This window comes from Crocodylus siamensis, chromosome 7 (assembly GCF_052110815.1).
Source record: "Crocodylus siamensis isolate JL-2025a chromosome 7, ASM5211081v1, whole genome shotgun sequence".
Lineage (NCBI taxonomy): Eukaryota > Metazoa > Chordata > Crocodylia > Crocodylidae > Crocodylus > Crocodylus siamensis.
In genome coordinates, this window is record NC_143401.1 from 207,981 (window position 1) to 218,155 (window position 10,175).

At 57.2% G+C, this 10,175-nt stretch overlaps 1 pseudogene; it reads right to left on the reverse strand.

The window, feature by feature from the left end:
• Window positions 1–9,141: 9,141 nt before the first annotated feature.
• LOC149859214 (U2 spliceosomal RNA) lies at window positions 9,142–9,352 on the reverse strand (annotated as a pseudogene).
• Between the last annotated feature and the right edge of the window lie 823 nt (window positions 9,353–10,175).

Consider the following 10,175-nt stretch of genomic DNA (forward strand, 5'->3'; position numbering starts at 1 on the left):
TGGTGGCCTGGACAGGATGTCCGAGGCTACCCGAGCACCTCCCGCCCTGCTTCTCCGCTAGGTCCGGCCCGGCCTGGTCTAGTCTGTTGGCATGATCCAGAAGTCAAGGCCTAACCTTGCTTTGAAGCGGGCACCAGACGGGCTGGCCCCACTGATCGGTCTCAGACCACAAAGCAGAGCGCGGCCGTGGCAAAGCGGCTGCACCTGCTCTGTGCTCGTCGTCCCTGGGATTAGACTCTGCTGTTGTGCCCCTCCGACACAGGAAGACTTTGCTGTCTTTGAAGACCAGCTGCGTCCCTGTTAACTGCACCAGGCACAGGCCCCTGCCCCCTCGCTGGACTTGCCCCCCACGCACAGGGTCAGCTCTTGGCGCAGAAGGGCTTCCTGGCACCTGGGCTGCGATTCAGTCTGTGTGCATGTGACGTGAGATCCAGGCCGATCTGTACATCGTGAATACCGCACGTGACGCTGCACCTTTCTCCTGCTGGGATCCAACCCACGCAGAGGAGCTCTGCAGATGATCTGTCCTAGTGCGAGGGTGGATGCCAGGGCTGGAAGGGATCAGCCATCACCTCACACTGCAGAACAGCCCCACATCCAGCCCCCTGCTCGTGCCTCTGCGGGGTGCAGATGCCCACATTAACGGACTGCTCTCAAAGCTGCCCCGTCAGGCTTGCAGCCAGTCCTCTCTGGTGCATCCACCCCTGCTCTGTACGAGAGGCGGGTTTCTGGGCTGGAAGGGCAGCGGCAGGGGCAGGGGCAAGGGCAGGGCTCCAGAAAACCTGCCTTGCCTTCCGCCTTCCCCCTGCCACCAGCTACTGCAGCAGTCGTGGCTTGAGGGCATGCGTGCCATTGGTGTCCTTCAGGAGGGAGAAGTCAGCAGCCTGCAGTCCTCCAGCCCAGCACTTCTGAGGCGCTCACAGCCTCTCCCTTCCCCGTCGCAGCCTCTCCCCTTGCAACCCCTGCATCTCCTCCACCAGCCTCAAGCAGGCACCTGCTGCTGCTCAGGCCTGGCCGCCACAGCCTGCTAAGGCCCACAGTGCTTCTCTAACGTGATCATTAACCCAGCAAGCTGCAGGATGCTTCCACTAGCCCCCTGCTGTCACTGCTAGATCCAGTTTTTTGCCCTCCTTGATGGCTCACATGTGAGAACCAATATTCCAGCTCCAGAATGGAAATATCCTGCATGGCCCAGCCTAGCCCCTGGGCCCTGGAGAGTGACCCTGCATGGCCTGGCCTAGCCCCTGGGCCCTGGAGAGTGACCCCACGTGGCCCAGCCTAGCCCCTGGGCCCTGGAGAATGACCCTGCATGGCCTGGCCTAGCCCCCAGGCCCTGGGGAATGACCCCGCATGGCCCAGCCTAGCCCCTGGGCCCTGGAGAGTGACCCTGCATGGCCAGGCCTAGCCCCTGGGCCCTGGAGAGTGACCCCACATGGCCCAGCCTAGCCCCCGGGCCCTGGAGAGTGGCCCCGCATGGCCCGGCCTAGCCCCCGGGCCCTGGAGAGTGGCCCCGCATGGCCCGGCCTAGCCCCCAGGCCCTGGGGAATGACCCCGCATGGCCCGGCCTAGCCCCCGGGCCCTGGAGAATGACCCTGCATGGCCTGGCCTAGCCCCCAGGCCCTGGGGAATGACCCCACGTGGCCCAGCCTAGCCCCCGGGCACTGGAGAAGGAACGGGGCCCTCCGGCTTCTGGCTGCTGCTGCTGCCCTCTGACAGATACCATCTGGGAGGACGGAGTGCCTATGGCTCCTGGAAGGAACTCAGTGTTACTCAATGCAATTCAGCTGACCAGGCAGCAGCACAAACCCCAGGATGCTCTCTCTCTCTCTCTCTTTCCCAGGTGGGGAAGGAGCTGGTGGTTTGGATGCAGTGACCTGACTCACCTGCAGGCCCGGAGCCCACAGCCTTCATAACCCTTAGTGATGGTGGGCAAGAGGTGTTGCACCCCCCACAGCCCTGTGCACACTCCTGTTTGTACCCCACTGTCCTGGCCCAGGGGTGCATGCGGGACGTGTGACTGGGCTGTCCCCTGTTGGTTTCTGCAGGCATGCTGCAGGTCTCCTTTGCAAGGAATTTGGCTCTGCTGCAGCCAGGGATCCTTTCCCTGCACCCTCCTGTATGAAGCTAGGCAACTCCTGCAGGGGAAAAAAAAAATCTCTAATTGATTTCCTCCATATTAACAAGTCAATCACCAGGGTGGGTTTTTTAATGACTCATAAGCAAGCTTGACATGTCTGTTAATTAAATAGCCATCCTGGTTCTAATCCGCTGCAAGTTAATCACTTGAGGAATTAAAAGGTGTCAGCAATGAACGCTTCATTACTGTAAGTGCTTCCCTGCCTCTGTGCCCAGCTGCATGGAGCAGAGAGGCAGCGGCATGGAGCAGGGCAAGGCAGTGGTCTGCAAGCGCCCTGGCCCCGATGCCGGGGCTCTGCTCTTTTCAGCGGTCACAGGAGGTGGCTACCTCCTGCTGAGGCCTGTGGCCATCGCCAACATTAGGACACACTGGGCTTGTGTTTACTCCTCACTCCTCTGTTTGCCCTCAGGGCTAGCGATGTTGCCGGTGTCTAGAACTGGCCCCCTGGTAGAGCTGTGCCCGGCTGAGCTCATGGAGCAGCAGTCTGCGTTACGAACAGGCTTTGCTCACAAATCTGCGTATCCACGATCTGGGACTGCCCAGCGCCAGAGGCTTGGTTCAGACTCATTTCTCTTGTTTGTTCATCTCAAATCCTGACACTTTCCACATCCCTTGGGCTGCAGAAGGCGCTTCTGCATAGGGGTTTAGCTGCTATGCAGCCTCGTCTACCCAGGCCAGTCTCAAGGACCGAAGTATGGTCCAGATGTGACTGCTTGCTATGCCTGCATCTGGGCACAGCGCAGTGGCTGTTCCCACAGCACCAAGGAGCAACACGATTTGACTGTTTCAAGATGAATGCAAAAACTCCCCAAACCCAACCCCCCTGCCCTTATGTCCCAAACCTGGCAAGAACACTTGGCTGCCATCTCTGATTTCTGGTGCTTCTGGCAGCCATGGTGTGATTGTGAATCCTGCTCTCCAAAGCCCTGCCCTGTGCCAGCTTGGGATCCTCCCAGCTGGTGAATACTTGCCACTTCCTAGAGAAAAATCTGAATGCAACACAGGACACGACAGCATGATAAAGAAGGGCCTCGATATCCAGCGAACACAAGAGAACAGTTGCAGCCTGGCTTCCTACTACCCCATTTGTAATAAGAGAGAAATTATCTGGCATGAGACATATCGCCGAGTAAAACAAGGCGCAAGTCGAAACCTCCACATGATTAATTGAGTTTTCCTATGGCTCACGGGTTATGGCTTCTGCCTGATTCATGCCATGACAGGGCCATTTGCTCATGGACCCATGCTAGTCACCCAGACCTCCATGATGAAGCAATCAGTTTGAGGCTTGGGGCTGTATTAACTGCTGGGGAATGAAATGTGGCTGGCAGAGATCTGGCCCCAGCATAACAGGATTGCGTTGTGCAACAATTGCTATCGTTGCAAAACAAATACATGCCCTTGATCCCATCAGCAAGCACAGGGCTCACACCTGGTGTCCACACATCAGCTGGGGGAAAGGGGAAAGCAGGTTTTCTTCTTCAAGGGCTGTCTTCCTTTCCCATGTCTCACGTGGGCTGCAAGGGCTCCAGGCTGTTTCCTCAGACACTTTAAGTGACAGTGGCTACGGCAGGGCTGCTGGCGCCAAGCTCCTGCACCCCAGCTCGGGGCCTGCCCCACGTTTTCAGAGCTGGCTCTAGAACGGGTGCATTTCTCTGTGAGCACTTGCCATTGACTAGGCTCTCTGAAGGTGCAATAAATGGCGGCTGCCGAGTCCCGTCACTTGTGCCAGTGATTAGCTGCAAGCCAGCGTTGCAAAACCAGGTCCAAAGCCTTTCCATTCACACTGAGTTGTGCAGATTTGGAGGCAGACAAGTTTGGCTTCAGTTTACATTGCCTGGCACTAAATACAACGTATGGCGATAAGGGCTGGCAGGGACCCCTGGGTCAGAGTGCCGTTCCCGGCAGTCAGAGGCAGCTGTGTGAGCTGTTCCCACTGCTCTAACTGGGAGGCTTTTCCAGGTTCTTGCTGCTTTCAGTGTTAGAAACCTTCTAGTTTCCAGCCTAAGTTTATATTGTAGCTGAAAGCGATTTTTCCCTCCTTGCTGGTTCTCACCTCTCTCTGGTGAAATTGCAAGCCACCCTGGGCAGTTCAAGAAATGACCAGAAGTTGTTCCCGTGCTCAAAGCCATCCAGTCTTCCTGGTGTGATATCCAGACTCTCCCAGCTGCTAGCAATGTGCCCCCCAACTTTAGGCCACTGGCTACTTCCATTGGGGCACAACTACTCTTCTGCTGTGGTTGCAGACTATGATCCTACCACCATGCAGTCGCCAAACCTGTCTTTGGGAACCACAGGAGACCTCCCCTTCCGCCCTGCCTCCTCTCCCTTCTCGCCAGCTCCTCCTCAGCTAATCCCCACCTTCCCTGGCTTCACAGACATTTCCCACACGAGTCTCTCAATTGCTTTGCTGAAGCCCGTGGAGATTGGATCAACTGTGAAACACCTGGAAGATCGCTTTTCTTATCAAAGCAGGTTATTCAGTTGCTGGGGCGCGATGTGCTGTTGATGAAGCCAGGCTGCACATTGGCCATCTCCTGTCTATGGCAGCATTACCCTTCCCTGCAGAGCGTGTTCGAAAGGCCCAAGCGCTGTCAAATCAGGCTGAGGCGCCTGTGGTGACCCTGACCGTGAGCTCTCTCCTCCATCTGGGTGCTGCCTTTGCAGTTCTCCAGCTTCATGGCAGCCGCCTGGCCAGATAGATTTACTAGCGGGACTTGCTGCAGGAAGGGGGCCAGTGCTGTCAGCATCGGGAGCTGGAGACTGCTCCCACCCTGACATGGCAGCACCGAGCTCCCTCAGTTCTGCTTCCACTTCTGTTGGGGCAGCTCCGTTTCCATGTCCCCACGTCCATTATCCATCCCACCATGGCCCCTGGTCACCCCTGTTGTCTTCCCTGGAGATGAAGGCAAAGCCTTTGCTTGTTTTCCGGCTGTATCTATGTTATCTTGAGCCTGACCCCCACCTCCCTGCTGCAGTCCTTGTGTGGGCTGCTGAGCCCTGCGCTGTTTGCTTCCACATCCTGCGCAAGGTCCAACGCGGCTGATGCTTGGCAATTCTCACTTTGTCCTTTCTCTACCTGTGGATGCGAGGGAGTCCAGGTACACAAGGCAGAAAGGGAATGACCCTGATTGCTGTTATTTAGTCGATAAGGAGTCTGGAACTCATGGTGTTAACTTATCAGCTAGGGATTTCATGGGATACACATAGCAGCTGGTTGTGTGCATGGGTGCCTGCATGTGCACATGTGTGTGAGTGAGCAAGCGAACATGCATATGAGTGTGTTTCTATGTTTCTTTGCTCAGGTAGAACTGGGCCCTCAGGAGTCTGACGCGACGTCCCCACTTGTGATGTGTGGCTGGCAGCTCTGAACAGTGTCGGGTTGTGGCTGCAGCCTGCAGGCCCTCTGGGGCAGGGGCAGGGGCAGGGGCAGGGGCCAGGCTTTTGGCCGGACGTGGTAGGGCCCACGGTGGCACTGGCTGGTGCCTCTGCTGTGCTCCGGTTCTTCCGCCCCATGGGGTCTGCGGGAGCAAGGTGCTGCAAGAGCAAGGGGGCAGCTCTCAGTGCAGCCCAGCTCCCAGCAATACCCCAGCGCTGTGCCCTGCTTGTCGGGTCATGAGCTGCACGCTCAGATGGCCCCACTGTGCACCCCAGCCCAGACAAACCACTGGGACCGGAGCCCGCCGTAGGACAGACGCCTCAGCCGGGGCAGCAGCGGGTTGCAGCAGCCAGGCCTTGCCCAGCAGCTCAGCAGATGGCAGCATCGGCCCGTCCTCTCAGCTGTCCTCCCTCCCTGCCGGACCTCGCAGCTGAGCCTTGGCCTGGCAGACTGGCATCTCGTGGTTGGTGGCTGTGTGAGCTCTGCATCCATCCAGCCCCCTTGCCACCACCCCGGGGAGTTGCAGCCACCCAGGCCTGCCTCCCTGCAGCTGGGAAGCTCTGCCCAAGTTGGCCCTGCCCTCCCTCCGTGTCGGTCCAAAGTGACCAGCAGCACAAGTGCCTGGTGAGGCCTGCACGAGGATGAGGGTCTGTGCACTGCACCGTGTGGGCATCGTGAGAGGCCATTTGGGGGTTGTATTAGGCCCTGGTTCAGGACAGCCCTCTCCTGACCATGTTCCTAGGCTGGGTGCCCTCCCCACTGCCCCATGCAGCTCCCAGACACAGCTGCACAATCCAGGGCTGGGCACATCCACACAAGCAGGCCTACCAGGTCATGTATGCAGCTATGCACACGCACGGTCCCATGCACAGTTACACACTTACATGCACACACGCATGGGCACAACATCACACCATGCAGGGATATTCAGCTGGTTCAGCAGGAGACTCTCCTGTCCTCTTCACTTGCTCTAAAACAGGAGTCACTGGAGCAAGAGATTTTTTTTTTTTTCCCCGCTGGTAGATACAGCTGATGTATGTGGAAAATATCAGCTCCGGTGTAGACAGGGGTGGAGAGGCCAACTCCATTAAATCTGCTGGAATTGGTACATTTGACACAAGCACTGCCATAACGCAAAGTCAGAGAATGAATAATAGAGCTATGCACTCAGGTCCACAAGTGAAATATATGATTGTCATCTTGGCTTCAACACAGAAACGCAATCTGAAATCAATTTCTTCTGTTAGCTGGAGAATAGGAAGAGACACCCAGGAAACATCAGACAGGAGTCTCAGCTCCTCACTCACATTTAAACAAAGCCAAGCCCTGGGTAGCTCATCCCTTCAGCACACACATGTGAAGCCCGGTCCTACCGGCTTTGAACCTCCCATCGATTCTTGTTCCCCAAATCAGCTTGCACATCATTAAAAATAATAGCTACACTGGCCCTACGAGGAGGCAGGCAGTGCGCAAGGCTGTGGTACTGATTCTTCCATCTGGGCTGCTCTCCGAGCACTAAGGGACACTTAATTTTGTTAATGACTGCATGCAATTAGCTTAGAGCTGACACGGGAAGCAATGTGGGCCGGTAGGGAAAACACTCTGCTGCAGGCGGTAGTCCCACCCCAGGGCTCAGAAATAGCAGGGTGGTCTCTGGGACGGCGCTGGCAGGTCCCAGAGGACACAAGGACATCAATAGCCCCTCGAGGCAGCTGGAGGCAGGCAGGAGCGCAGCTTTGCAGGTGATGGAGCTGGACTCGAGCTGAATGCCCAGTGCGCAAGGGAAGGCGTGGAAGCAGTGCTTGCTGATTTACAGCCAGAGACACCAGCGCGGAGGCCAAACTCCCGTGCGGCTGCACGCAGGGTGCAGGGAGCAGAGTGCGCCATGTTCAGGGCTCAGCCCTGCGAGGTGGTGAAAGGCTCCAGGCTCCTTGGCTCCAAACCTGTACGGACACAGGGTGTGGCCCCAGCCCTTGCAGGAGACTTCTGACCACGCCGTGCACTGTCCGGCACTGGCACCTGTCCAGCTCCTTGGCAGTCATGAGCACTGCTGGAGGCTGTCTGGCCTGTCCCATGCCCAGCACCTCCGTGCCCATCTGCCTCATCTGCTCATTCAGCTCAGCCGGGCCCGGAGGGGTTCTCTCATTGCGCTTGTCCAGCACCCTGCACTGCGGGGCCCCGACCCCTGGAAGCAGCAATGCAAACTAACCGCAGGGTTGGGGCCATGAGGTCTTAAAACAGCCGGGTGTAGGATGTGCATCTCACTAGGCACAAGGGGCGCGTGAGGACAGGCAGAGCCTGCTTTGCACAGGCCAAGGGGAGCACGTGAGCACTCAGGGCCGCGCGGTTTTGAGCTGTTCAGGGTCTCTCTCCCCCTTTCTAACCTTGTGTTTCTGTTAAGTCCAGGCTCAGACATCTCCAGCCAAACGCCCTCCTCGGGCTGAGGCCTCCCTGTCGCAGGACACTGGCTCTGCAAAGCTGCTCTCCCCCGTGTGAAGCAGACAGCAGCCTGCAGCAGATGCCCCCATATATCATGAATGATGGGGCTTAATGCAGCATGGTTATGATGAGATTAGCACACGTGTAACTAGTTAAACGCACTTAATAAATGTACACTCAGGCTTTGTGGACAGAACAGAGAATGGACTGAGCCAGCATCACGGCAGGCAGCAGATGGAGACCAGGGACTCATCAGTTCATCAATGCGGAGCCAGGTGGGAAGGGAGATACAGGTCACCGTAATTAATGTTGGATATTGGATTGTTCAGGATTAGCTATTATGCTCTGGCTAGCAGAGGACTATCTAACTAATCCAGTCATTACAAAGGTACTTAAAAGGAGATTACAGGATTTAGTTTGTCAATGAATTTCATGGCTGCTCAGTGTAAATGTGCAACTGCCTCCATAAAGTCTCATTGTCTTGGGGAAGTGGTTTAACTCCTTGCGCGTGGGGGGCCGGCAGGTGGACTAGACCAGGCTGAGCCGCGGAGCTGGGAGCGGGGTGAGTCAGGAGGACAGCAGGGGGACTTGGCTAGCTGGTCCCAGTGATGTACAGCGGCTGGGCGGATTCTCGCGGCGCCCGGCCGGGGCCTCCGCCGCCCCTCTCCTTCGCCCGCGGCCAGGGCGGGAGGTGCGCGGCGGGCAGCGCAAGCGGCTCTCGCCGGAAAAGCTCCAGCCAGAGCCGCCGGCGGAGGGAGCAGCGGGGCTGCAGGCGTCAGCCGTCGGGAGGGAACGGATTTTGCACCCGCGCGCCTGAGCCTCCGACAGCCCACGAGCAGCCGGCTCCGGTTTGGTGCCGGCTCCGCTGCGGCACCCGCTCTTCTGCACTCCCGCGCCGTGCCCCGGGTGACGTCCCGTGGGCGCTGGAATCCCATCATGCATTGCTTCTGCACACAGACGGGCCTCCTGGGAAATGTAGTCCAGCCAGGGAGGGCATGAAGCAACCAGCCGGAGCTGGCAGCTCCCCCGGTGCTATTTCCACGTGGGAATATTCCCACTTCTGGCAGAACTGTTGGGTTTGGGGCTTGCTGGTGCAGGGTCAGACTATTGCATGGGAACAACAGCCCTGCCTTTCATAGCCCCTTGGGGTCTGACCAACCGCTTGGAAGCAGCAGACTTTTTTTTTTTTTTTTGCACCGGTCCTGGAAGCACTGCAATACCAGGTCAATGCATGGAGTGGATGGAGCACGCTCCGGTTCCACCACCCAATACCAAAAAGAATCTGCTCAATATAGACCTCCTATGGAGGACATATCAGAGACAATTACCCTGGGGAGCTCGCCTACGTGGTCATGCTGCTTCCCCTGCCAGGTAAGTACAGCAGTAATGACAGAGAGTACCTCCCCATGAGTGGACAGTGTCAGAACGGCTCATGCCGACCCTTCTGCATAGGGCTGAATTTGCCCTTGCCCTGGCAAGGACGTCTCCAAGCGGCCTGGCACAGCCTGATCCCGGTGCTGGTGTTATATGTTCCTCAGTCCCTTGAGCCCAGCTCCGGACATGCCCAGCTGGGTAGCACATTATGTAACCTTCATCCCATGCTGCATGTCCATGCTGCCCCGGCACGGTGGCCTTCGGGGTGCAGCGTCTCCCCTTGTGCCGAGTGGACGGCTGTGGGTCCGGTTGCTGATTCTCATTAGCTCCTGCTCAGCCTGCTGCTCTATCGATCTCCCCACCGCTTCATTACCAGGCTCATCACACGGTACAGCCTCCTCGGACACTTCCAGGAGGAAAGAAGAGGAAGAGAAAGAAGAGGAGGAGGGGAAGGAGATCCCAACCTTCTGTGCTGAAAAGAAGAAATTTGGCATTAACCCTGTGCTTGCCTTGGCAGAACAGGCCCAGCCTGGCAGCAAAGCAGACGTCTGCACCCCAGGCTGGGAATGGCCTGCTGATGGACTGCGTGCTGCTGGTTCCCGCTGTCCTGGAAGTCCGGGCAATCCCACAAGTGTTTTATTCCCTAAGAAAGCACCTGCCCTGCTGTGGGCTGTGCTGGGTCATGTCTCTAAACGTGTTGTTTCCCGTGAACTGGAAAACAAAATCCTGCAGGAGCTAACAACAGTGACAAACATGTTCATTTCTGATAGAAGGAACAACCTGGTTTGGCCCAAATGAAATGCTCTGGTTCAGGTTTGGGGATTTCTTTTTTTTAAATGCAGTTTG